General features: G+C 39.2%; 1 long non-coding RNA gene across 1 annotated transcript in view; it reads left to right on the top strand.

The window, feature by feature from the left end:
• Positions 1-23,256, top strand: part of LOC119770214 — a 65,665-nt gene extending 42,409 nt beyond the window's left edge. Inside the window, exon 3 of the long non-coding RNA XR_005278719.1 lies at positions 23,164-23,256. This is a non-coding gene — a long non-coding RNA (uncharacterized LOC119770214). The remainder of the gene's footprint in view (positions 1-23,163) is intronic.
• Positions 23,257-23,710: the final 454 nt, after the last annotated feature.

Here is a 23,710-nt window from a genome sequence, read left to right as displayed (position 1 = left end):
CCCTCGCTTGGTCCAACCTGCTTGGATGAACTGTCAAAATGATTTGTTTTGGTAAGCCGTCAGTTGGTCGTCTGCGACTTTCCTAAAAAAAAGTGGCCAATTCGAAGTGCACCAAGCTGAATCTGCGCCGGCTTATAGACAAAACCAAAGCCGGTTCCGACAAGCACCAACCGGACGGTGCCGGTGCCACTTCAGTGAAAAAGATCGGCTCTTCGTTGGTAAAATACACCGATTCTGGTCAGCTTTCGTGCGCATTTTGCCTCGTTCCGGCCGTGAGGAGGCCCATGTAAACTCCAAACAGCACAAGGAAACTATCGAACGGGCCAAGAAACAGCAATTCAAACCTCAGCCGATAGCAAAATCGGATCCGTCTCCTGCGCCAGCCGCTTCCATTAAACGGCCTTCCTCACTCGGTCCATGATCCACGTCCCCGGAGAAGGCAAAAAACGAAATCTGGAGATCTCGAGTGCTCAACCGGCCGCCAAAGACGACGGCGGGTTGATTTTTTTTTTCGACGCCGGTGGAGGACGCTGATGCATCCGCGGAAGAGCAGGAGGAATCGACGACCGATCCGGAAATCAACAAACCTATTCGAAACTGGTCGCGGGTGCTGATCTTAGAGCGGAAATGGACGAAATGCGGCAGCGGACGGCGTTGACGATGGTCCCCAAGTAGCACTCATAACTTGTCGACTGTTGAATAACAGTTAGACAGCTGTTTTGGATCAACATACGTGAAAAAATGTCAACGTTAGTTAAATAACCGTTTGCTTCACTACTTGTATAACTGACCTATGTAACTCATGATATGTGTGCCATACAAGTGTTAAAACACAGTCAACTTCACTCTTTTCCAACTTTTACACACAACATAGGGAATATGCACTCGCTCCTAACTCCATCCAATTTGCTGATTTACACTGTTTAAACAACTTATTTTGGAACAACTTCGATAGAAACTTGCTTGCTCACTTCCGTTTGAGGTATTTATCACTTGATTTCAGTCGAAAACGCTTTTTATGAGCTGTAATTAAACGTCAAAATGCTGATATGCCAAGATGCTGTTCCTCATCTGCAATGTTTTCCTCGAAAACAGTTTGTTGAATAAAAATAATATTGCACTGTTTGCCACACTGCTTATCTAACATTGTCATGTGACGGCATCTTCTGAAAAATGGGCGTGGCCAACCATTCTATAAATAACCTTAGGTTTTCTCGCTTTGTTACACAAATGTTCTCGGAGAATAGATTTTATAACGGATGCTCAACATACATATTCAACTTGCATTGCGTGTTGTTAGGTGGTGTAAATTTGTACATGAGGAATTCAGAGTTTCAATAATGATTATTTATTGAAGATTACAGTAGTTTTGATTGTTGACCGATTAATTTGTAAACATATCGCTGGTAAAAGCTACAAAAATTATCAGCTTATAGAGTTAATGATAGAGAAAACAACAAATCAAAATCATTCCGATTTTCAATATTACTCCGTGGTACGGTAATCGAAATGACAGTTGAAACGGTTTGTTATAACAAAGTTATATAGTGGAGTTATATCAACTGACTTGAAACAAACTTATATAACTTCAACAGCCTTCGTTGGAGTTAAGTTCTTTAGCTAACAAAACAGACAGCAGCCTTTTTATTGACGTTTGGGCCAGCTTGTTTACTATGAAGCCCCGTGGAGAGATGTGGAAGCGCGCCTGGACCTGCCGTGGAGAACAACAAGTCGTCGAAGTCATCGGATCGAATCTTGAGAAAGAGGAAGTTCATCAAAAAAGGAAAATCTAAAAGTTCGCCATGCAAGGAATTTTCACACTTCACGTAGACTGCGCGCCACGATTGTTTTTCTTTTTTTACATTCAATTTCGAATTATTTTAAATAAATCAGGCAGAAACAAGCGTACTTTTTATTAGCTTCGTCGTTGATTGAAATTCTAATAAGAAATGTTTGTTTACATGTATGTTAGTCAACGGTTAGACAGCTGTTTTCAAACTAATTTTCCTTTTCAGTGTGCGCTTTGATTTGACAGCACAGCCGTAAACCACGCCTCCTTTTTTCGTTGAATCTCTTGTTAGCTAGCACAGTGTTGTCAAATACAATTGTACAACTTACTCTGATAACTTGCATCTTGTTCTGGCAAGTTATACAACAGAAAAAAGTGCGCTTTTTCCAGTTCACAGGAGTTGTAGAACAAGTTGTGACAACCAGACGGATTGGTTATACAACCAGTTAGGAAAAACGTTTATCTGACAAAGTGTGTTGCTTGGGTCGCAGGGGAGAGGCGGATTATTGAGAGTGGTGGCGCGGCGTTCAAGACGGAGATTAAGAAGGAGGTAAGTGTCGACGATTAATGTAGTTGGACAGCGTTCCGTTCTGGTCCGTCGGGTCAGTACGAATGTTGTGAAAGATTGTGAGCACGTTCTGCCTGCGAACAGTGAGCGTTGGTTGCCCGGATGTAGGACATAATTGACAGGTGCGGCTAATCAGTCTGGAATGCTGTCGAGGCGAATTTGGTTTAGACGGCGTAGCAGAATGCGCCTCACTGGTTGTATTGGCCACTTTTTGACGTGAATTGTCGCTAACGCGGCCGCCGAAAATACTTCAATATCCATGATTCCAGCCGTAAAAGTCTTTTGTAGCGGTGAACGAAGTTTGGCTACAGGTTAAAATGCCACCTCTACAAGGTGTAAGTCGCCGGCGATCAGTTGTTTGCAGAACAGAACCATCAGCTAGCTTTTACTTTGGGGCGCCTAGTCATCCTTTCCGCCAGGCCCAAATCGTCTTTTTCCGTTTGCCCCGCGTTAAGAAAAATCAAGAATTGCCCACAAGGATGATTAATGTCCTTGCTATTTGTTAAAAAAGATAGAAAACATTAAAAAATACGAATAAATTTATATTCCGCCCAAGAATTGGCTCGTCACATTTTCGGCCGTTTTTAAAATAAACTACTCAGCACTATTTCTGGAGCAACATTTGAAAAGGGCACATAAGCAATTTGTCAGCTGGATCTATTTTGAAAGTTTCGAGACAAGTAACTATTTAACAAAACCTGCAGTGGAAAAAAGGTAGCTGGGAAGGCCAGCTATTATTTAACACTACGAGTTTTGTGAAAAAGTTTAAGCCTGAAAATAAGCTAAACAGTTCAAACAGTCAAAATACTTATCCGCTCTTTTCTCGTGTTGCTCTAGATTTGTTTGTACATGACTAAGTCAATGTAAACATTGCATGCGAGCTGTCAAAATTTGTTTTTTTCTGTCACGTCACGACGTAACACTTTATCAATCCAAATCTTTCAAACGGGAATCATGGGAATCAGTCAAACAATAAACTATGCTGTAGCTTTTTACCATTTTGAAATTAGAAAAAGAGCGTTTCAATTATTTAAAAAATCATTTTGCAATTACAAGCAGTGCAGTTCTCCTCAAATCTTTACTATTTATACTAATTTAGCAATACATTTTCGATACTTTTGCGCAAACGTTGTTTGTGGACGCCCCCCAAAACAAGCGACACTGGAAACGTCAAACGAAACGATCAAAGCCTATCAAAGCAAGCGCCACAATTGTTGTTGTTTTTGTGTCGTGTTGTCGGGTGGTCCGTCGCGTTTGTGTTTTTTGGAATTTTGCGTGGAAAAGTGGTCCTGAATCCAGTTTCGTTGTAGTGCTTATGTCCGCTGCAAAATCAAAGCTCAAGGAACGTGTAAATTATGTGTTTTTGTGTTTTTGTTTGGTTTTGCGAGTGTAATCGATCTATTTGCAGGAGGAGTTGGGAGACGGTGGTGTTTTGATTAAAAAAGTGGAGGACTGCAGCAAATCCCCGCAGCTGATAAGATGATGACCGAACAAAATCACCAGCTTCCGTCCAGCTGGATCGAAGCCGCCTCAGAAGGAGAATTGCAACGAAGGTGACAGAGCGGGTAAGTTGATTCCTGATTGTCAATCAGACTCCGCGAGAGGACTAAATTTAGTGGATTTCTAGTTGGTTGATTTGTTTTGAAATGAGCCTTTTTCTTTAATCTTACGTGAGGCTCTAGAGTTATTGTTTCAATCCCGGAAATTTACTTTAGAACTTAAACAAACCAACACGAAAACCACGAAAGTTTGTTTTTGTAAACAAACATGCCGTTCCGTTTCATAATGAAGGTTACTTATCAGATTTGAGGTTCTGATCCCGGATGCTGCAGGGTTTTTGGTTGAAGATTCTTCCGGCGAAACCCGACGGATTATCGGGTCAGACTGCCGATGCCGATGACGATCTCTTGGCTTGGACCTGATTGTGAACGAACCGATTGAAACCCCGGTCGGTTGTAGAGGACAGCCGTGGGTCGTCGTTGTTCCGCAACGAATGTTTCTTTCTCAGCAGGCGGGGTCAATTAGATAAGTATAATGAACCTTTCCTCGACCTCCTCCTCCCTTTTCCCTTTCCTTTCTTCCCTGTCCTTATTCTCGTCCTCCTCCTCTCATCAGAGCCACATCAGTTTTGTAGTTTTTTCAATTATTAAACATCTTCATTAGGTACAACAATTCAATGATGTGAATTTTCTTACTAACATTTATTTATAAGGCAAAAAAAAGCATGTATTTCAATCGAGCATCTAATGTTGACTCATCAGTTATTAGACGATTAATTTCGGATTAGGAATTTGATTAGAACAGACACTTTTCCCAAACATTGTACTGCCAATTTATCAAATTGTCATACAAGAATTGATACTTTGTGTTCTTTTTTCTTCTTTTCACAGGAAAACGAAAATCAATCTGGTGTTCTACGTAGGAGAAGCGTTATTTTACGCACACCCGATTCTGAATGGCTACCTATGGACTGAAAAAAAGAAATCCTAACACAAACCTTAGCTTGATGGATTTGCAGATGGTCAGCAAAGTTAGTTTAAAAAAATATTTCGAAGTGAACCTATCACTTTTATTCCTATTGATTGTATGTTGAACACATTCTGGCCGTCATCTGAGGCGAATCTACAGTCTACAGTCCACTCAACCAATCAAAAATATCCAAATATTGTGCTGTAACAAGGTTCAAACAGCTGTCCCGATTTGCCCCAGATGACGGTACTTTTTAATAGCAAAAAATGCAGAATGACTTATACAAAGTAAATTGTAATTTTTGAAAGATACGTTAGCGAGCATTTAAAAACATTTTAAAACAACACATTTCAGGCAATAGTGGAACAGCATCTAATTCCATCGTGCCTCCAATGTTAGCAGTTTGAAATTCAATTACAACTCATAAAGAGAATTGTCAAAATGAGTGAGCAAGCAAGTTTTTATCATAAGTTTAACAAAATAAGTGAAAATCAGCAAATTGGATGTAGTTAGGTGTTCCAAACTTAACCTACCTTACTGAGAATTAAAGGAAACATAAAGGACTTTTAACTTTTAATTTATTTGGCAGTGTACAGATAAAACTTAACTAAACCTAATTATACCTAATTTCTTCCCAAAATGTTTCGGTTTTAAAAATTTATAAATTTTTCAAAATAATTACTTTGAACTTTGAAAATTCTTGTTTTGATATTTATTACAGGAAATTTCTTTGAATATGTGAAATTAGTAGGCGGAGGGTCCTAAAAAGTGGCGGGGTGCATTAAAAACGAATAAAATTAATTTTGGAATCAAAAATTTTTCTACGAACTTGACATGGTATTTTAAAGATTTCAGTTGTTCGCCACTGTTAACAACGCTTGATGTGGGATTGTTGGTCAAATTAACTCAACAAGATTTTTCGCAGATACGCCTCGAACAATTTATGTTCGTAGCCATGTTCGGTTATCTCTTAACCATACCCTGGGGTGAACTTGACTTGTTCGTGTTTTTACGAACATGGGTAGATTTTTCCAAGATGCAACTTTCTGCCCGGGATTGCAGGAATATACGCACTTACATCAAAACAAGATTTTTCAAGGTTGAAAAGTTATTTAACTTTAGAAACTCATTAAAAAATTGCCAAAATGTCACAATAATTTTCCAAATCACGAAAAATCCAAAGTCTCTATATTCCATTTTTTTAAAATTAAAAATAAAAGTTTATGAAAATATTCCTAAAATTGCATAAGTCCAAAAATCCATAGTAAAATTTCAAAAAGCCTGGTAATGTTTCTTATCAAAATAATTTTTCAAAATGTTGAAAAATATTTAACTGGCTGAGAGCAAAAATTTCGCAAAGTCCTGAAAATCTAATAAATTCTACCAAAAATCTTGTCGTGATACGGATCCCGTAAATTTTCTAAGTGCCGGAACGATTTTTGTAGGGGGTATATCAATAATTATTGAAAACCAACTTTCGTATTTCAAAATTTCAATGAAGACGTTTTGTTAGAGACATTATTTTAGGAACAAACTGATGTTTTTGTAAAAATCGGACGAAAATTTCCTGTAATTTCGAAGATTTTTCCGAAATTTTGGTTCAAAGCAAATTCACTATATACGCGGTAGGGTGTTCCCTTGGTCGTTCGCTGTGAGTTGTGGATTGCCTGCTTCTCTAATGAAGGTTCGACTGAGGGGCATGCTTATTAATTTCTCGTCGCTCCATACCCTCAGTGACGTGATGGGAGCAAGGGCGTCTATGCGAAGTGTCCCTACACCCGCTACAAATTTCTGGCGCTTGGGGAGGGAAAAGGGTAACAATTTTGATCTATGCGCCGGTATTTGTAGCATTAAAATACGTGCAAAAAAAAACTTATGCACGTGGGTGTACAGATTACGGAGTAAAAGATGATCGAATTGTTCACCTACCAACTGAGAATTTTGGCTCGAGCCTCGAGTCGATCTGGCTCGAGATCGAGCCTGAATCGAGTCGAGGCTCGAGCCAAAATTCTCAGTGGGTAGCGCCCACATGTGTTTCGGGACCAAGTTGCCTGCGGGTATGGGGATCATACATACATACATACATACATACATACATACATGCATATATTTTACTGGCCGAAAGCCAAAATTTTGCTAAGTCCAAAAAATCTAATAAATTCTACCAACAATCTTGTCGTGATACGGATCCCGTAAATTTTCTAAGTGCCGGAACGATTTTTGTAGGGGGTATATCAATAATTATTAAAAACCAACTTTCGAATTTCAAAATTTCAATGAAGACGTTTTGTTAGGGACATTATTTTAGGAACAAACTGATGTTTTTGTAAAAATCGGACGAAAATTTCTCGTATGTAATTTCGACGATTTTTCCGAAATTTTGGTTCAAGGCAAAAATAAACATCAAAATAATTTATCATGTTCCAAACTCCCAAAAAATGTCTAAGTCCTATTTTTTTTCAGTTTCCTGTTCTCGAAAAATTGTTAAGTGTTGAATATATTTTACTGGCCGAAAGCCAAAATTTTGCTAAGTCCAAAAAATCAAATAAATTGTACCAAAAATCTTGTCGTGATACGGATCCCGTAAATTTTCTAAGTGCCGGAACGATTATTGTAGGGGGTATATCAATAATTATTAAAAACCATCTTTCGAATTTCAAAATTTATTATAATTATTTGCTTATATTGGCAATTAGCGGCGAGAAATATTAAACTAACCTAGGACAGAAAGAGGAGAGACAGAATTGAAGATCGCGACAACAGTTTTTTTTTTTTCAAACCTTTTGTCACATGGTGGATAGATCCAGACAGGGCGCTGGCAGTTATAAGGGGAAAGGAGGTGAAGAAGCTAAGGGCCATTCATTCTAAGTGTAATACTTGGTTGAACTAGCTTTTTAGGGGTCTTCCATTAACCGACACAGAAGGTATCGGAGAATGTCCCACATAGTTGACACACGATAATTTCTTTTCGTGTTTCGTCATCTATGGGACGACCCCCAAAAAACTAGCTCAACTAAACTCGCTATATACTCTTAGTGGCGCGCTTCGATTCTACCGATGGATTTCTTATTTTCAGATATTATCTTAGATATTACACTTAGAATGAATGGCCCTTAGCTTCTTCACCTCCTTTCCCCTTATAACTGCCAGCGCCCTGTCTGGATCTATCCACCATGTGACAAAAGGTTTGAAAAAAACTGTTGTCACGATCTTCAATTCTGTCTCTCCTCTTTCTGTCCTAGGTTAGTTTAATATTTCTCGCCGCTTGTTCACGCCGCAACACGGTCGGCGGTGGAATTATGACGGCGGAATATAGTGGACTGTAACACTGTTGGTTGGGACGATTCCGGAGAAGAAAAACACGTTTAACTTTTACTAAAACTAAATTAAATCTATATTAAAGCAAAAGTAAACAAAGAGACGTCCGCACTGTACGCGGTCCGCGAGGCGAGTGTGAAAAGTTTTGACAGCGCGCGCTTTCCTGCTCGTCGACGCGCGCAGTTTTCTGTCCTCCTCTTTCGTCACTGTCAAGTTGGCAGCGTTGCGTCGGTTGCACGCTGAAAACAGTATGCGCGAAGTTGGGTAGAATCGCGCAACTGCAGAACATTCGGGTGTAGACCGAACATCCTCCCCCCGGCTGAAGGCTGAAAGGCTTCAGACAACACCGGAAGTTGCTGAATATCAGGAGGTTTCTTGGCTTGCTGGAGATGCTGCATGCTTGAGTCTGGATCTGGTAGATGGTTTCTGTTGGTAGATGCATATGTCGTACGAGAGGCCGGGGCTCTAAGTGGTTTGTAACGCCACTTCCTTTCACGTGGGCGTTGCTGCTTAATGGAGCCGATGCAGCTTGGCTCTTTCGATGGCCTGCGATTGTAGCTTCGCAGGTTGTCTCGGTGAGAGATCTCGGGACGAGACTTTGTCTTCGTTGGCTTCCGGACATTTTCCATGTCTGCCGCAACGGCACGCTGGACGGTGCTCGGACTTGTTGCGACCTGGAACACCTCGGCCTGGTTCTTGTGAGCGGTGGATTCACGGGAGTTTCTTGACGAGCCTTTCTCGTCCGTCTGAGTAGCTTGAGCAGCAGTCGTGGCACTCGTCGCTACGGTCACTTGGCTGTCCAACATGGTCGGACTTGGCGCCGATTCAGCAGACACGGCGGGTTCGCACGAGCTGGTAGCAGTTTGCGGTGGGTCTACCTTTAGCGAAGGCTTCTCCGAGACCGCTGGAAGATTTTCTTGATCGTGGACGTCTTGCGAGGGTTGACGTCGAGCAGTTGTGGGATAGCGGGGCACCTACCTTGCTAGTTGGTTCGTTTAAGGTCGACTCCACGACCTGGCTGCACGTGGCAACCGAACATTTGATCTGCCCGCCGCCTGGTGCTACGGCGGATTCGGTCTGGATGCGGGTTTCCTGCGGTTGCAGAAACTGGACAGGCACGTAGAGCACGGGCTGGTACTCCACCGGTGGGTACAACAGGGCGACTTCGATGGACTGGATCGCCAGAAACGTTTCCCGGAAGAGTTTCAGGAACTCCTTCCGCTTCTTCTCGTACGCGGTAGTTTCGGCAGGTTCACACACGTCGATCAGCTCCATGTATAGCTCCTCGTACTCATCGACGGTGCCCTTAATCTTTTTCCTGAGCAGTCGAATCAGAGGCATGTTCGCCTCCTGAGGATTCTCTTCTGCATGTTTCGCCTGGGCTCGGATTCGCTCGACTCGCGCATGTACACGCTCGCACTTGTACACCAAAAATTCTTCGGCCATTTTTGAGTACACTTTTTACTGGATGGTTCTTCACGGTTTACAGTTTGCGCGACATCGCCCGAGGTGTAGGTTTCAGCGGCGGGTTCGTTGCCCTAGAGAGGGTTGATCTGAGGGGCAGATCCAACCTGGCCACGATAGAATCGGTCGACTTCTACCGTGCCACTCGGGATTTTGCGACGCGCACAACACTGTGTCACTTCTGGCTGATTCTGTTCAGCGGCAGGTTTTCTTTTTCTTGCTCACCACGAGAGCACACACACACACACACAACGTGAAACAGCAGCAGGGTTGCTGGTGTCACGGGTTACGGCCGGAGTCACTTCCGGAGGCCGCGTGTTCACTTTTTGCGGTAGATCCGGGCTGGTTTGTGCCGGAATCTTTCAACTCGCGCGGATTAGGAGGCCGGTTTGCCTCTTCCTCCGGCGCGATTGCGGTTGCGCAGGGGTTTTTGGCCGGTTTGCCTCACCCTTTCACACGCGCCACGGTTGCTTCGGAAGATCGAATTCGCAGGCCGGTTTGCCTCGAACTTTGACACTCGCGGAACAGGTTCTGAAGCCGGTTTGCTTCGAACCTCACACGCGATCCGGAACGTTCCAGGTTCTGAGACCGGTTTGCCTCAGCGGAAGTGTCCGAGTTCGCAGGCCGGTTTGCCTCGAACGATGTCACTCGCGGATCATGAACGTTCCGTGGCAGAGGCCGGTTTGCCTTGCCAGTTCTTCTTCTTTTTCCTGGAAGCGTCCAATCAGGTGGCCATCCGGTTCGATTGGACCAATGTTCACGCCGCAACACGGTCGGCGCACAGTGGGCAAAAACAGGAGAAAAAACGGATCTTTTGATGCCGTCACTTTCCGCCTTTCAAAACCATCATTTTTAATGTAAAAAATTACGAGGAATCGATTGGTGATACTCTCGTTAGCGGCAAATGACGGGAAGTGGTCCATTTCACCCCATATAGCCTTTTTTTGGGTGTTTTACTCAAATATCTTCAAATGCCTAAGTTTGCCGCACTTCTAAAGTATCTTATTTTATGTAAAAAATCACGAGAAATCGATTGGTGACACTTTCATTGACAGCAAATGACGGCAAGGGCCCATTTTGCCCCTTTTACCCCTATTTTAAGTGTTTTTCTTCAATATCTTCACTATCCGTGATTTTCTACTGTTGAAAAGTATGTATTTTTATGTAAAAAATTACGATAAATTGATTGGTGACACTTTCATTGACAGCAAATGACGGCAAGGGCCCATTTTGCCCCATTTACCCCTATTTTAAGAGTTTTTCTTCAATATCTTCACTATCCGTGGTTTTCTTCTGTTGAAAAGTATGTAATTTTATTTAAAAAATTACGAGAAATCGTTTGGTGACACTTTCATAAACATCAAATGACGGCAAGGGCCCATTTTGCCCCATTTACCCCTATTTAAAGTGTTTTTCTTCAATATCTTCACTATCCGTGATTTTCTACTGTTGAAAAGTATGTAATTTTATGTAAAAAATTACGATAAATTGTTTGGTGACACTTTCATTGACAGCAAATGACGGCAAGGGCCCATTTTGCCCCATTTAGCCCTATTTTAAGAATTTTTCTTCAATATCTTCACTATCCGTGGTTTTCTACTGTTGAAAAGTATGAAATTTTATGTAAAAAAATACGATAAATTGTTTGGTGACACTTTCATTGACAGCAAATGACGGCAAGGTCCCATTTTGCCCCATTTACCCCTATTTTAAGAGTTTTTCTTCAATATCTTCACTATCCGTGGTTTTCTACTGTTGAAAAGTATGTAATTTTATTTAAAAAAATACGATAAATTGTTTGGTGACACTTTCATTGACAGCAAATGACGGCAAGGACCCATTTTGCGCCATTTACCCCTATTTTAAGTGTTTTTTTCAATATCTTCACTATCCGTGGTTTTCTACTGTTGAAAAGTATGTATCGTAAACTGGGGTGACTTTGATTGCCCGAGGTGACATTGATATAAATTTGATTTGGCCACTAATTTTGATACATCCAATGTTACATTCACATTTTCCCATATAAGTTCGATAATAAGCTATTTCTTAATGCCTACAAACTCAAAATTCTGAAAAATGAGTAGGTATTAATTTGACGAGCATTTGAAAAACCTATCAAAGTCACCCCGGGCTATCAAAGTCACCCCAGTTTACGGTAATTTTATTTAAAAAATTACGAGAAATTGATTGGTGACACTTTCATTGACAGCAAATTACTGTGGTTTTTTACAGTTTTAAAGTACCATCATCAGGGGTGACATTGGATCTGGGGGGTGAGATTGGGTCATACAAATTTTAGCATTTTTATATGGCCCAATCTCACCCCTCAGACCCAATGTCACCTCTGATAACGGTATCTATATTATGTAAAATACACTTTGAAAAAGTTCATAAAATCACCTTGTTTCACCAGGAAGCCTCACTAATACACGCGCACGTGAGAAGTGACAGCACCTCATTTTATGATCTTTTTCTTTGTTTATAATTTGACTACATAAACGGAAGTGAGTTAGCAAGATGTTGACGAATCAGAAGTTAATGGAAGTTTATTTGAACTCTCAACGGGACAAATCACGAGTTTTCCAAGAGGTGCTGGGAAAGGTTAGAGGTAGTGACGAAGAAATCCACAACATCGTTGATAATTGGGTAAAACGATTCACACGGCGATGGAAGACAGCTGGAAGTCGAGTCAAACTGGAGAAGGTTGAGGAAGGTTGGCTCAAGCAAGGTTTCATGGCAAGTATTTTATACCTAAATAGTCTTTTATAATGCAAATATACTGAAAAAGAAAAATGATTGAACAATTCTTTATATAGAAAAAACCTTGGGCGTTTTCAAGCAAGATTACGCCATTTAAAAAAAAATACCTCGGTGCATTATATCGAAAACTGGAAGAATTTCTTTTTTGGCTATGTGTTGGCCATAATTTTCATCATTACAACATATCTAAGACATATACATTCTGGGTTAACTTTGGATTGTTTTTTCACTCAACTTTTTTAAATAGTTTGGAGATGAATCCACGGTACACGATCCGAACTCAGACAAGACTGCCGCTCAAGTACCTCAACGCTCGGAGTTTCAGCGGAGTGGTCGCAAACGGCTTCCTTTCGACCGTCTGTCTGTCACGACAAAAGAAAAGCATTGCAGGACACTGTCCCAGCAGGAGAAGTCACTGGAGAAGTTACTGCAATCAGCTGAAATCACAGCACACCACAGTACCTGTCCAGCTACAGCTAAGATCTTAGAGTTTCTTCGAACCAAAGGTGAAGCTTGGGCTTCAAAGTTGCTTGAAAACGACCGTATTGTTGAGAACATGAACAAGCCGTCTGCCGAGGAATCGCTGAGATTAAAAACTCACGTGAAGCTCAGCAAGCGCAAGTACCAAGCTTTGGAGAAGTTTTCCAAAAATTTCTTTGGAATCAAAATGCTTGTACCCTGGTCCGAGATTATGAAGCTGCGGAAAGACATTCTGCCTGTTATTGAGCCACCTAACTGGGACAAGGGTTACCTTTCGGTGGAAGTGGAATTAAGGGCAATGATCAGCAACGATGTCAAAAGATTGGCGGAAATCCCGGAGGTGAGGGAGAAGCTGAATTCCCTCGATGACGGTACGCCGGGCCGGACAGTAAACGTAACGCTGATGGTAGCATCGGGAGTTGATTCCGCTACTGGATTTGCCCATTATGATCAGAAGGGTTTGCTGGGCAATGACGATTCTCTGCTAACCGAACACATGATGAGCCTTACACTCGTGGCCGATGGAGAGGATTTGTGGGTGAACCCGAATCCTCAATCTGATATATTTTGTCATGCAAAATCAATGGGCTGGGTAAAAGAAAACGATACGCTGACGAAGAACATCTACGACAAGTTCGTTAAGGATGTGCACGACATCAACGAGAACCCGATCATTCTACAGTTTGGAGCAGTGCAGCTGAAAATCAACGTGAACTACATCTACAGCCTCATCGATGGGAAAGCAGCCAACGCGATTGTTCTTAACCGCTACACGCAAGCTTGTCCTTTATATGGCTGTTTCGCGGGGTCGAGTCCGTTGATCGGACCACACTTTTACCACTCAAGGCTTAACTGGTTTGAATGGTTGATCCGGATATGCGCTCAGCTGCAAGTTGAAGGTCATCCGGCGCAGGCAAGTAAGGAGGTGCAAGCGAGAATTCGGGAAATTTCCAACGAATTGGAAGTTGCGTTTAAGATAAACGTTAATCGTGCGCAGTCTGGAGGAAAAGGTTCGTCGAACCATGGAAATACTGTTCGGAAAGCATTAACAGACACGGAGAAGCTGGCTAAAATACTTAGAATCAACCGAGAGCTGGTCGAGAACCTTAAAATGATCAGCTGCTTAGCGTTGTCTTCAAAGTTTCTGGATCCATGCAAAGTTCAGCATCTGTACAACACTATTGTTTATCAGCTTGGCCAGGAGTTTCCCGATATGAAGAAGCTGCCACCGTGTGTGCATAAGTACAGCCATATGCCACAGTTGATCCGCAGCCTTGTAAGTTCTAATTAAATAATTAATTTATCTTGACTAGGACTATTTTTATACACTTTTCTAGCCTTTTCCGATGAGTTTCGCCGATGAGGGTGGCGGTGAACGGTGCCACAAAAACTACAAATACGATCGAACTCATCATACCAGGAAGACTTCAGCTGAGCACAGCTTGACGGACTTGATAACATCGTCGCTGACTCGGACGGATGTGAAAATGTCCCATCTTGAATACCACAAGAAACGATCTCAACGTCCCAATCGAGCAAAGCAGGAGTTCAGCCAAAAGATGGCATTTTACTACGCCAACCCATCAGATGATGCCAGTGATATCGAAAGCGCTTCTGATTTTGAGGAAAGTGATGATGAATTGTGATTGCAGCTTCAATATATTCTTTTTTGTAGTGGTCCGCAAGGGCCCAATTAATTGTTTTATTTAGCTGAGAAAAACAAAAGTTTTTTGCTTGGAGTAACAACTATCATCATTTGCCCTTCAAAAGATTTTGCATGAATTTGGATTTTTTAGTGCACAAAGCTGTGCTAATTGAAAAATGTTATGATAACACCCATGAAAAGGGGCAAATGGGGTAAAATGGGCCTTTGCCATCATTTGCTGCCCACAAGAGTGTCACCAATCGATTTCTCGTATTTTTTTACATAGAATTACATACTTTTCAACAGTAGAAAATCACGGATAGTGAAGATATTGAAGAAAAACACTTAAGATAGGGGTAAATGGGGCAAAATGGGCCCTTGCCGTCATTTGATGTTTATGAAAGTGTCACCAAACGACTTCTCGTAATTTTTTACATAAAATTACATACTTTTCAACAGTAGAAAACCACGGATAGATATTGAAGAAAAACTCTTAAAATAGGGGTAAATGGGGCAAAATGGGCCCTTGCCGTCATTTGATGTTTATGAAAGTGTCACCAAACGATTTCTCGTAATTTTTTAAATAAAATTACATACTTTTCAACAGTAGAAAACCACGGATAGTGAAGATATTGAAGAAAAACTCTTAAAATAGGGGTAAATGGGGCAAAATGCGCCCTTGCCGTCATTTGCTGTCAATGAAAGTGTCACCAATCAATTTATCGTAATTTTTTACATAAAATTACATACTTTTCAACAGTAGAAAATCACGGATAGTGAAGATATTGAAGAAAAACACTTAAAATAGGGGTAAATGGGGCAAAATGGGCCCTTGCCGTCATTTGATGTTTATGAAAGTGTCACCAAACGATTTCTCGTAATTTTCTAAATAAAATTACATACTTTTCAACAGAAGAAAACCACGGATAGTGAAGATATTGAAGAAAAACTCTTAAAATAGGGGTAAATGGGGCAAAATGGGCCCTTGCCGTCATTTGCTGTCAATGAAAGTGTCACCAATCAATTTATCGTAATTTTTTACATAAAAATACATACTTTTCAACAGTAGAAAATCACGGATAGTGAAGATATTGAAGAAAAACACTTAAAATAGGGGTAAAAGGGGCAAAATGGGCCCTTGCCGTCATTTGCTGTCAATGAAAGTGTCACCAATCGATTTCTCGTGATTTTTTACATAAAATAAGATACTTTAGAAGTGCGGCAAACTTAGGCATTTGAAGATATTTGTGAAAAACACCCAAAAAAAGGCTATATGGGGTGAAATGGACCATTTCCCGTCATTTGCCGCTAACGAGAGTATCACCAATCGATTCCTCGTAATTTTTTACATTAAAAATGATGGTTTTGAAAGGCGGAAAGTGACGGCATCAAAAGATCCGTTTTTTCACCTGTTTTTGCCCACTGTGCGGCGGTGGAATTATGACGGCGGAATATATTGTGGTTTCGGAAATAAATCGAATTTTCGCGGTGACTTATCTGACACTACGCTTCGCAAACTTATCAACTCTAATTATGAGTGTAACAAGTTGTGTTGAACGCTAGGATAAACATCACTGAAAAATATTTCGTCGCTCTGGCACCAAATCGAAACGAGCGATTTCCACTCTCGCCGCACTTTTTCTCTCCGCCTTTTTTCTGTCAAGCTTAATAGCATCAGCGCTTGCGTGATGCCGTTGGAGATTTTGGATGATGATGTTAACCACTTCTGCAGGTAAAAATAGTCATATTTTATTTTGTTTTTAATTAAATAAACAAAAAAAGTTGGTTCATCTACCGACATAAATTTTCGTCAATCAAAACAATATGGAGGCATCACAACCAAGTTGGCTTACACACTGATCGAGTAATACCACATTAAGCTTGACAGAAAAAGGCGGAGAGAAAAATTGCGGCGAGAGTAGAAATCGTTCGATTCGGTTTAGTGCCAGAGCGCCAATAGTGGACTGTAACACTGTTGGTTGGGACGATTCCGGAGAAGAAAAACACGTTTAACTTTTACTAAAACTAAATTAAATCTATATTAAAGCAAAAGTAAACAAAGAGACGTCCGCACTGTACGCGGTCCGCAAGGCGAGTGTGAAAAGTTTTGACAGCGCGCGCTTTCCTGCTCGTCGACGCGCGCAGTTTTCTGTCCTCCTCTTTCGTCACTGTCAAGTTGGCAGCGTTGCGTCGGTTGCACGCTGAAAACAGTATGCGCGAAGTTGGGTAGAATCGCGCAACTGCAGAACATTCGGGTGTAGACCGAACACCGCTAATTGCCAATATAAGCAAATAATTATAATTAACTTCCGGTGATCAAAAACAATACTGTAAAGCAAAAAATAAGTTGGTAAAAAAGAAAAACAATAAAACTCATCTATCGGTATTTGTTCGAAAGTAGGAACTATCGGTACAGAGTGCTCACAAGCAGCAACATTTCGGTAGATAATATCTGAAAATAAGAAATCCATCGGTAGAATCGAAGTGCGCCACTAAGAGTATATAGCGAGTTTGGTTGAGCTAGTTTTTTGGGGGTCGTCCCATAGATGACGAAACACGAAAAGAAATTATCGTGTGTCAACTATGTGGGACATTCTCCGATACCTTCTGTGTCGGTTAATGGAAGACCCCTGAAAAGCTAGTTCAACCAAGTATTACACTTAGAATGAATGGCCCTTAGCTTCTTCACCTCCTTTCCCCTTATAACTGCCAGCGACCTGTCTGGATCTATCCACCATGTGACAAAAGGTTTGAAAAAAAACTGTTGTCGCGATCTTCAATTCTGTCTCTCCTCTTTCTGTCCTAGGTTAGTTTAATATTTCTCGCCGCTAATTGCCAATATAAGCAAATAATTATAATTTCAAAATTACAATGAAGACGTTTTGTTAGGGACATTATTTTAGGAACAAACTGATGTTTTTGTAAAAATCGGACGAAAATTTCCCGTAATTTCGACGATTTTTCCAAAATTTTGGTTCAAGGCAAAAATAAACATCAAAATAATTTATCATGTTTCCAAACTCCCGAAAATTTTCTAAGTCCCAAAAAAATGCTTTTTCTGTAAAAAGTAAAGAACTAAAAACTATACGCAAAAATTTCAAAGTCCAGCATAAATAAAATCAAACTTTAAAATATCAGCTCATAAAAATTATTTCAAGTGTCGGAAATTGAAAATTCTGTCAGTGACTGCAAATTTTGCTAAGTCCAGCATAATTTTGAAATAAAGCCAAAATAATCATTTCATAATGTTTGGGTAAAATTTTGGAAAAAATAAATTTTTCGAAATTTTTGCTAAGTCTAAAAAAACTACCACTAACAGCTCAATATCAACTGTAGATAATGCAGTATGATCATGGAATATACTTTCCATGATACGCAGTCAGTTTAAAAAGTCGTCATAACTCGAGGAGTTTACAACAAGATGCAAATAAACAAGCCAAGATAGTTCGAAGTTATCGCCACCAACTCCCCGGGCGGAAAGTGAGTTGGTGGATATAACTTCAAACTATCTTGGCTTGTTTATTCGCATCTTGCTGTAAACTCCTCGAGTTATGACGACTTTTGAAACCGACTGCGTATCATGGAAAGTATATTCCATGATCATACTGCATTATCTACAGTTGATATTGAGGTGTTAGTGGTAGTTTTGGACTTAGCAAAAATTTCGAAAATTTTATTTTTCCAAAATTTCACCCGAACATCATGAAATGATTATTTTTACTTTATTTCAAATTTATGCTGGACTTGTAAAATTAGCAGTCACTTTCGAAAATTTTATTTTTCCAAAATTTCACCCGAACATCATGAAATGATTATTTTTACTTTATTTCAAATTTATGCTGGACTTATAAAATTAGCAGTCACATATTGATATTGAGGTGTTAGTGGTAGTTTTTTGGACTTAGCAAAAATTTCGAAAATTTTATTTTTCCAAAATTTCACCCGAACATCATGAAATGATTTTTTTACTTTATTTCAAATTTATGCTGGACTTATAAAAATTAGCAGTCAATTTCGAAAATTTTATTTTTCCAAAATTTCACCCGAACATCATGAAATGATTATTTTTACTTTATTTCAAATTTATGCTGGACTTATAAAAGTTAGCAGTCACATAATTTTCAATTTCCGACACTTAGAATAATGTTCATGAGCTGATATTTTAAAGTTTGATTTTATTTATGCTGGACTTTGAAATTTTTGCGTATATTTTTCAATTCTTTACTTTTACAGAAAAAGCATTATTTTGGAACTTAGAAAATTTTTGGGAGTTTGGAAACATGATAAATTATTTTTGCTTTGAACCAAAATTTCGGAAAAATCGTCGAAATTACAGGAAATTTTCGTCCGATTTTTACAAAAACATCAGTTTGTTCCTAAAATAATGTCCCTAACAAAACGTTTTCATTGAAATTTTGAAATTCGAAAGTTGGTTTTTAATAATTATTGATATACCCCCTAAAAATCGTTCCGGTACTTAGAAAATTTACGGGATCCGTATCACGACAAGATTTTTGGTAGAATTTATTTGATTTTTTGGACTTAGCAAAATGTTGGCTTTCGACCAGTAAAATATTTTCAACACTTAAAATTTTTCGAGAACAGGAAACTGAAAAAAAATTGGGACTTAGAAAATTTTTGGGATGTTTAGAAACATGATAAATTATGTTGATGTTTATTTTTGCTTTGAACCGAAATTTCGAAAAAATCGTCGAAATTACAGGAAATTTTCGTCCAATTTTTACAAAAACATCAGTTTGTTCCTAAAATAATGTCCCTAACAAAACGTTTTCATTGAAATTTTGAAATTCGAAAGTTGGTTTTTAATAATTATTGATATACCCCCTACAAAAATCGTTCCGGCACTTAGAAAATTTACGGGATCCGTATCACGACAAGATTGTTGGTAGAATTTATTAGATTTTCAGGACTTTGCGAAATTTTTGCTCTCAGCCAGTTGAATATTTTTCAACATTTTGAAAAATTATTTTGATAAGAAACATTACCAGGCTTTTTGAAATTTTACTGTGGATTTTTGGACTTATGCAATTTTAGGAATATTTTCATAGACTTTTATTTTTAATTTAAAAAAAATGGAATATAGAGACTTTGGAGTAAAATAATTTTTCAACTTTGTAAAATCTTGTTTTGATGTAAGTGCGTACATTCCTGCAATATTACTCATATTTGTGAAGAGGAAGAAGGGGGGGGGGGGTGGTCTTAATTGTGGCGGGGTGCATTAAAAACCAATAAAATTATTTTTGGGATCAAAATCTACTTTATGAACTTGATATGATTTTTGGAAGATTTCAGTTGTTTGCTACTATAAACTCAACTTGATGTGGCATTGTTGGTCGAATAAACTCAACAAGATTTTTCGCAGATACGCCTCGAACAATTTATGTTCGTGGCCATGTTCGGTTATCTCTTAACCATACCCTGGGGTGAACTTGACTTGTTCGTGTTTTTACGAACATGGGTAGATTTTTCCAAGAAGCAACTTTCTGCCCGGGTCACTTTCCGCCCGGGACAGTAAGAATTGTTTTTGGACAGATTCAATACGTGCTTGGTGTACGGCATAGTATGGATTCCAGACGATACTACAGTATTCCAAGAGTGGCCTGACATACGTTATATAGAGTAATTTAATAGTATACGGGTCCTGGAAGTTGAATGCAAAGCGCTTTATAAAGCCTAATGTACTTTTTGCCTTGTTTATTATTGTGTTATAGTGTTCTACAAATGTTAGTTGTGAGTCTAGGATGACACCTAGATCACGTACTACTTTGCATTTTTTTACTGGTTGGTTTCCTAATAATACTGTTATGTTTGGTGTTTCATGTTTTCTGCTGAAGGCAATGGAATTACATTTCTTTACATTCAATTGGAGTAGGCTTTTACTACATCATGTGTAGAAAAGATTAATTTCGTTTTGGAATATATGACTGTCATTGGCATTTCCTATTTCCATATACAATTTCATGTCGTCTGCATATACAAGTACGTTAATTTTTTTTAAGAATGAAGGAAATGTCGTTTATATACAAGATGAAAAGAAGAGGTCCTAAATGGGATCCTTGCGGAACCCCAGAGGTTACGTGAATTGATTCCGATAGTACATTTTGGAAGCGAACAATTTGTTCGCGCTTAGTCAAATATGACTTAAGCCTTTCCAAAAGATTCGGTTGAATTCCAATTTTCTGCAGTTTGAAGATTAATAATGGTATGTCGATTCTGTCAAATGCCTTACTAAAGTCTGTATGAATTACTTTTACGAAGTTGCGATTATGCATTGCATTCAGTGTAAAATTTACAAATTCTAAAAGGTTGGTGCTAGTAGAGCGGCCTTTAAAAAGCCGTTCTGTTTATATTACTACTGGCTTCCAAATATTTTTGCTGCCGATAAGTCGCCAGCCAGATTCGATTTCCAGTACGGTTTGTTCGTTTAATTCTTCTGCCAGTGATTTTTGCCGGACTTCAATTTCATTGTCTTGCAGTTTATTGATGGATGAAGTGAGGGCCCTCACTCAGTTGCAGTTGAGTCTTTTTACCGGACGGACGCGTTTTTAATTCGCTCTACACCTTATTTTTATTTACCTTCACCGACCCAGTATACAAACGTAAACGTAAACTTATTTTTTTTCGTCGCGCGTCGCGTGTGCCCTTATTAACAAACGTAAGCAAAATGCAGTGCTATGTGCCGTCGTGCTCTTCACCTTTCGACCAACAATACCTCTGGAACTGCTCGGGGATCTGTAATCGAAGTTTTCACGCGGCCTGTATTGGGGTCAAGCGTGGCTCCGAAGACGACTGCACGATGTGCACACTTGGCAAAACTGTATGGGTCGTCCATACTTAAAAATATTACGTATTTAATTTGATTGGGGCACATTTGTTCTATTCAATACATTCATCGATTCCTTTGCATGAGACTCACTTGTTCCAACTGCAATTCACCATAAATCTAAATAACGGTTTGTGCATTGGATACCATTCGTCTTTGGAAGGTCGTATGATATAATTGAATTAAAATAAACCAGCTAAAAAAAATTCCACATCATTTTCTTATGTTTTTAGGAGTACATCAACCTAGTATTCGTCATAGTTGTTGTATTATTGATGTTTTAACAATTATATTCATAAAAAATATAATTTCACTTATTTTTTTCATACAAAAATTTTGATTTAAATGCTAATTTTTCCAAAAGGTTAATTTTCCTACCAAATTCAAACTATAATAAGTGTTTGAAAAAAGTTTTGATATAAAATGTTTTTCTTAAGCTTAAATTAATCAACTCGTGAAATAATAACATTGAAACAACTAATTTGAACTATTTTAACAATAAAATTACTTTGCACGCTTTTGTACCAAAGCCCTGTGCACGTTCCCAGTCACGGATATTTCTAGCAGAGGTTGTTCTGCTAGAATCCTGCTAGAATGATTCTAGCAGGCTTGTCAGAATGCTGTAAGAATTTTGCTAGAATATTCTGACACAGCGAAATCTGCCGGAATTCTGTAAGAATTTTGCTAGAATAATCTGACAGAGCAAATATGTCGAAAATTACGTCATTTCCACAAAACCGCTTTGTGGCGAACTTGACTTCCGCCAAAAACAACAGGCATCAGATTTCGTTGGTTCGTCCATTGAATATTCGAGGAAAACACGATTCTAGCGCGGTGGAGTAGCCTCAGATGCAACATAATCGGAATGTGGCCGTCGGCTACGCGAAAGCATTCCAGAAAACAAAAGGTAAGCAATGGTTAATAAGTTAAAACAAATAATTTCTAAGATATATGGAAATTTGCAGGTCTTACCGAAGTTTGTTCGCATATTGTCAAGTCCAAGGGCCACACACTCCACAACGATAAGTGATCATGGAGGGACCAGCGAATAAAAGTGCGAGATTCAAGCAGGGTGTCCCAACCAAAATCCCGGACGCCAGATCTCCAGAAAGAAGAATATTTCGGAGAATTGTCGTTGAAAAAAATATATAGGTGGAAAAATGAGAAAGTGTAGAATTTTAACGTTTTGTGATTATGAAAAAAACATTGTTTGAATAAATTAAATCTTGAAACTCGTTTTATGTTACAAAAATTACAAATATAAATATCTACCAAATTGTTTCTAAGAAAACTCTAGCAGGATTCTATAGAATTACAAATATAAATATCTACCAAATTGTTTCTAAGAAAACTCTAGCAGGATTCTATAGAAGTCAAGTTCGCCACAAAGCGGTTTGGTGGAAATGACGTAACCCAGACACGGAATTTTCTGGCAGAAATGTTCTCTAAGAATCCTGCTAGAATGATTCTGGCAGGGCTGTCCGAATTTTGTAAGAACTTTGTTAGAATATTCCGACAGAGCGAAATCTGCTAGAATATAGTAAGAATTTTGTTAGAACCTTCTGACAGCGCAAAGTCTGTCGAAAATGACGTCATTTTCGCCAAACTACATTGTGACCGCCATCTTGACAGAAAATTTGTGATAAAAAGTTGCCATCGCAAGCAAATGGAGCGTCGACGTCGTTCCGTTGGTCGCCAGGCCAACCCGAATATAGTAAGAAAAATATGTATAGATTGTTTACTTTTAAGTTACTTTAATTCTTCAATTTCAATTCCACAGGCACAGTTCCCATTGCTTAAACCTGGAAGGCTCGATCTACTTTCAGGAAAACTGTCAGCAAGAACCACATGGCCCACGGGGGAACTTCACCGCCAGCACCCTAAATTCCGGCGGCCGTTAATTGAAAATCATGTCAAGTTGGACGGCTTATTTCCCGGCATCAGCGCACCACCGTTTTCTTACCAAAAAGAAAACCAGATAATGTGTTTAATAAGATAAAGTTAAGAAGAGTTAAATTAGTTGAAATGTAATTAAAAAGTGAGTGCGTAATAAATTGATAAAGTTTCTTGTGTTATGTTTTTTTAAATTGAACATTTTTAATTGTTTGATTATCACCAACATGTTCTGCCATTTGATTCTAATAAAATTCTAGTAGGATTCTAGCAGGATTTTTTGCCATCTCATTCTAGCAAAATTCTTACAGAATTCTAGCAGGAGGCCTGTCAGAATAGTTCTAGCAAAATTCTACCTGCTAGAACCGGTTATTGCATTTGAGCTAGAATTCTCTGAGAATTCTTGCAAAGTTCTAGCAGGATGATGGCATAGTTCAAGTAAGAATATTTTCGCTCTGCTAGAATTCTGTAAGAATCCTG

This window comes from Culex quinquefasciatus, chromosome 3, assembly GCF_015732765.1.
Source record: "Culex quinquefasciatus strain JHB chromosome 3, VPISU_Cqui_1.0_pri_paternal, whole genome shotgun sequence".
Classification (NCBI taxonomy): Eukaryota; Metazoa; Arthropoda; class Insecta; order Diptera; family Culicidae; genus Culex; species Culex quinquefasciatus.
This window is presented reverse-complemented; position numbering and strand designations above follow the sequence as displayed.